We start from the raw sequence: 6,000 nt of genomic DNA on the forward strand, positions 1-6,000 counted from the left end.
TTTTACCTTCAGGGATTGGTTCCTCAGATTGTATTCCTACACTGTCTAGGTCCCACAGTTTGTGTACAGGTTCAATGTTTTCATCCAACAAGTCATTTATCTGAGTAGGTTCTAATTCTGCACTTATTCTAGCTACCATCAATGACTATGTGGGGGTAACAAAGACTGAGTCTACTAGTTTGGCCTCTCCTTTAACTTGTTTTGGAAAAGGCAACTGACCCATAATAAGGTTACCTCCTGGACTCTTGAACAACTGTACCTTATTCCTTTTGAAAGTCCTATGTAGGAATCTTCCACAATAATCAGAACCAATTATCATTTTCATGGGACCCACAGTATCTGATTCCACATTCCGTTTAGCCAACTTTATCCCTGAGCTTTGCAGATAAACAGAGGTTTCCTTCAATCCCTTTATGTATATACTTGTCTCCATAGTATCAAGCACAGCTGCTGTTATACTGCATTTATATCTGCCTAATTGTGTTACAGGTCTAACTAAATCAAAAGACTGAGCCTTCCTAGTTGTTAAGAATCCTGTAATGGCTAGATTTACCTTGCCGATAACTGGTAACTTTAATTTCTTCACAATGTCTGCAGAAATGAAGGTTTTCTGAGCACCTGTATCAAGCAGGGTACATACTAATTGGTTTCTATTCTCAAACAATACTTTCACATCTGCTATTGGTACTGCAGCTGGCATTACTAATGGAGCATTCCCTTTTGCAATTGTCATATTGACGCTTGCAGGTTTAGGAACCTCAATTTTCATCCTAGGGCATAAAGCACTATGATGATGATCTTTTTTGCATTTAAAGCAAAGATTTAATTTAGTCTTACAGTCCGCGGCAGCATGTTCGGAGTTCATACAGATTATACAACACCCCAGTTTCTGAAGCTTCCCTACTCTAGAAGCAAAATCAGGGTAGTATTGACAAAATACACTGGAATGTTGTTCACCACAAAAGACACAAACTTTCCTGTCTTTTACCATGGAAGGTTTTCTTTCCTTAATATCCTCAGCATGTCTATTCCTGATCTTTAATACTTTATCCTCGGCCTTTGTGGAGCTAAGGAAAGTACCTATCTCTTCTTTAGGCACATACTTAGTCTTCTCTGACTTAACTTTCCCAATCAGTTGGTTAGTGGTTTTTTTTTTACTTCAGTCTTCTGTGTGACCTCAGTAGTGTTTAATGTTCCTTGCAAATGTTTACAGAGTTGCATCAAGCCTTCCTCAATCTCTTCACAGGAGAAATTATCCTTCTGGTACCTACCATACAAAGCATCCTTGGTTTTCGGTGGTAGCTTTAAGGACACAATTCTTGAAAGCACCCAATCTGATGTTTTAATATCTTCTTAAGTAAGGCCCTTAAATTACAACTTAGTGCAATTCTAAATTTTTGTAAGGAATCAAAATCGTGCCTAGGCATGGGTAATTCTATTAGATCCTTTACTAAATGATTTATAATTTGTTCCCTGTCTTCGTAATTTTGTTATAAGGATGGTCAAAGCCACTTCATAGTTATTTTCTTCTACTGGTAATTCTTTTATCAGTTGATACGTTGTTCCCTTGACCTGTCCTAACAAATACGCAAGTTTGGTGACTTTAGGGAGATCCGTTCTATCGTGTACCAAATATTTGAACTGATCCCAGAAAGATTTCCAGTTCTGCTCTCCATCAAATTCCGGAAGCGTTATTTGTGGTAACACAGTTCTACTCTGCTGTGCCACAACTTGTGTTTCCGCGGCAGTGTCAGCTAATTCTGACTCTAGTGTCTTTACTACAGTTAAGTATTCTTCTAATTGGTTTTCAAACTTCGTAGTTTCTGACTCTACGAGTTCCTTATTCTCAGCCTTTACTATAGCCGCTTCTAAAGTTAAGTAACTCTCTTCATACTTACTCCATCGATCTTTCAGAATATTTAAGAGACTATTTATTCTCTCCTTGGGCAGAGGTATTTGGTCCAACGACTGGTTACAATCATTTATGGCTCTAGTTACCCATCCTGCCTTACTACTAGAAGATCTTTGGAATAAAGAAACAGACATGTTGACGGAGTTCTAATTTAATAATTTAATTATGAATTCCAACCACAATTTTACCTCAACTTAGTAATGATTTGATTATTTTAAATTTTGAAGAGGGTAGGGATTAAGTCCTCATTGTGCAAATTATCCCCTCTCCCAATTTCGTAATATTCATTACAGCTCAGCTAATTATTTAATTTAATATTGAGGAGTGTAGGGATTAGGTCTATAATTTCAACCTATTCCCCAGGGTTATTAAACCTGTAGGGTTTTATTTCATCCCCACACTCAATTGCCAAAACACCCACATTCCCCGAGCTCAGAATTAATTACCTCAATACTCCATAGGCCCACCCAGAGCTTGTACAGCATAGAACTCTCCTTTCTTATGTTCTACATAATTTATAAATTTCTGCAGAACCGCTTCCCTACCATGATGGTTCCAATGTATACCATCAGCTTTCAACATTGCTTGGAAGGGCTTGGTATTAAAATGTATGAAATCCCTTCCCTTCCTGGCCCGTTGCAACTTTCGGTTTACAGCTCTGCTAATTAATTTATATGTTCCATAACAAACTGGAGAGTCATATGGCAGGTTCCTTGGCTCGAGGAGGGTTATGGCTATTGAGGATTTACAAGAGCCCTCTGTGGCTCCTACCACTGCTAAAATATTCTCCACAACTTCATTGACCTCCACGTCCTCATGGATATCATTTCCTCCAAGGAAAAGGACCGTACGGTCATGCTCCCAGTCTAGTACGGCATTCAGCCTTTCATCTTCAGAGATAAAGCTTGCCTTTCCTCCCGGAGCTCTATAGACACGTACGTCCACGTCTTCCACTTCAACCGAACGTGGTAGTAAACTGTGCCCCACAAAAGCAACTTTAAACACATTCAGCGCCTCGGCACACATTGGTTATCCTCACTCGGTCGGGGCACCAAAAATGTGAAAAATGTTGAGTAATTCTGGTAAACAAATCGGGGCCCTCTTTCTGGACACCAAAATGTGAGAAATGTTTAATGTATCCAAGTCGGTATCCCTGCCGGGACACCGCTAAGCAACAATTTTCTCGATACACAACTCGTAGGTCGTTACTGTTCCCTAAAGTTGTCTAAGTAAATCAAACAAGTCTCAGAGTTAGGTGATACGTAAATTAAATTTAACTCACCTACAATACTCTTCTCTATCTTATCTCTTCACTAATCCCCCCTTGAATTGGCCAATTCGTAAAGGTTACTTAGCTATATGAAGAGGGAGTGATCGTTAACCGATGATGATGAGGCTGCCTGGTATAGTTGCTTGGGGAAGCAAGCGTCCTTATGGTGTATATACAATCGTGCTAACTCCACGAGAGCTAGGAGCAGTCTTAACTCCACAAGGTCTGGGAGCAGAGTGAGTGAACGCGGCAAACCCCAACTCTTCATCGAATTGTGGGTTGCCAACTCTTATTTAATTACAGTACTAAATACAGTTAAATTACATCATGATATGTACAGGGCAAATCTAACAAATTAATCTTAGTTCCACCTAAACTAAAGTTAGACCAAATATTCCCTTTAACTATGTAATTATCTTAATTCCACATCTGCCTTAACAGGGGAATTTTTCCCTGCTTGCCACGTCACCTATCGCACAGATGCAGTTTAGGTCAGTGGAAAATACCACATAATTACGTGTATTTACAATGCATAGTTGTCCACGGGGGTTAAATGCAGTAGCATTTAATTTATCAATAACAAGAATTATTAAAGAGAACGTCGTTTCTGGGTTATTCAAACCGCTTGAATAATTAACAACAGTCTCTATATATCCTCTGCCTTTAACCAGGGATAACTATGATAAATTTAGAGAGCGCAATTGCTCTGGGGGAAAATATTTCCCACAACTGGTACTTAGGCCAGTCTTGTATTAAACTTAAAATCCGTTGTGCCTCCTAGGAGTTAAGCACCAGCAAGAGCCTGATATTATTATTAGTATTAGTTATTTATTGTCAGGGGTGAAGTAACTTTCTCCAGAGGCTAACAGTACTAAGAAACAGCAATTGAGTAATTAGTCTCTGTTGTGTACTGTTAAGGAAGTTTATACATTCTCGTTCTTAGAGAATCGTGCGAAGAAGTCAGCGTAAAGTTATTGTTGGTTGATTTAGTAAGACAATCATTGTCCCTGCTCTTCAATATTATTGAATATTATTATCAATTAAATAATATTTAGCATATATTTAAAAAACCTAGTGATATTTAAAAAACCCCGTGACACATGGTTCATCTGCAATGAAGAGGAGATGGCCAAGTTCCTAGCTGTACTTTTTCATGGGGGTGGTGAATATCCCGACCATCAGGCATTACCGGAGGAGATCCCGTGTCCATAACTACCCCCTCTTCCAGCAGGTGATGAGGGGGAGGCATTTCAGGGCCATCCTGAAACACTTCCACTCCTTCAACTCACTTGCTATATCCCAGGACAATCGCGAGAGGCTCATCAGGGTTCAAACAGTGATTCCAGGACACTACGTACCCGAGAAGCACCTCAGCCTGGATGAGGGCTTGCTGGCATGGAAGGGGCGCCTCAGCTTCTGTGTCTACATCCCCATGAAGTCCTCGAAGTATTCCGTGAAGTTTTATACCCTGGCTGAGGCTTCCTTGGGATAAGGTGTATACGGGGCAGAAGAAGGTGCTGGGGACCACGTTTGGAGCCTCATAGAGCTGCTGAAGGATCAGGGATACAAAGTTTACATGGACAACTATTATAACTCTGTATTCCTGTGCAAACACGTCTTCAGTGCAAGAACCTACGTGTGTGGGACCCTATGCCTGGCCAGAGGAGAACCAAAGTGGCTGCAGGACATGCCAGGACCAAGAACCTGCCAGAGGGGGGCATGGCAGCAATGCATAAGGACAACGTGATGGTGTTGCTGTGGAAGGACAAGTGCATCGTCAACATGGTCTCCACCTTCCACAGCACAAGCACCATCCAGAAGCAGGTTCAAGGGAAGACCAGGTCTCCTGACGGGAGGACAACCTCTGTCCAGAAGACCATGGACAAGCCCATCGTGGTGGAGGACTATAGTCGATACATGGGTGGGGTGGACCACTTTGACCAGATGGACCAATACTACCTCATCCAGCAGCGGACCGTGAAATGGACCAAGAAAATACAAGGTGCAGTCCAGAAGTTCTGAGACTGTTTTGAGAGAGGGACTTCTAACTGTCCTAGATTATTGTCACTTTAATATATCATTACTATACATCTAATAAGCTAACTTGCCAAATTTTGCTTTTCCAGGTTGAAGGAGATGGCTGTTACAGCACTTTAAACACATCCTACTATACACTGCTTGTCAGAGATGACTAGTTCTCAGAATGCAGTTGGGACATGAAGACAATTTGGAAGCTTGCTACGCAAAAAAGTTTTGTGCTAAACTGGGCGAAAACACTACAGAAACTTATGAAATGATCTACACTGTTTATGGATTAACTTATATGAGCAGAGCATCTGTTTTTCGCTGGCACAAGAGGTTCCACGATGGCAGAAAGGAGGTGAGAGATGATGAGAGGTGCGGGAGGGAGAGGGACGTCAGAACGCTGCAGTTGGTTGAGAGAATTTGCAATTTTCTGGATGAGGACCGTCGTGTATCTATTCAGACAATAAGTACACAGTTTGGAGTCGGTGTGGCAACTGTGCACAGAATTCTTCATGAAGATCTGAACATGCGCAAAATTTGTGCAAAGTTTGTTCCCAGGGTGTTCAGTGACGAACAGAAGGAAAGACGTGTTGGTGACAGCAGGGATATGGTTGAGCTCATTACCTCGAATCTGAGTGCTCTTGGGTTTCTGGTGACCTGTGACTAAAGCTAGATCTACTGTTATGATCCAGAGACCAAGAGACAGAGTTCCCAATGGAAGCATTTTGACTCCCCGAGATCCAAGAAGGCCAGGCAGAGCAAGTCCACTGGGAAGCTCATGATGATCCTCTTC

The sequence above is a fragment of the Coenobita brevimanus genome, chromosome 50, assembly GCF_032717465.1.
Source record: "Coenobita brevimanus isolate Jiangsu-jjx chromosome 50, ASM3271746v2, whole genome shotgun sequence".
Classification (NCBI taxonomy): Eukaryota; Metazoa; Arthropoda; class Malacostraca; order Decapoda; family Coenobitidae; genus Coenobita; species Coenobita brevimanus.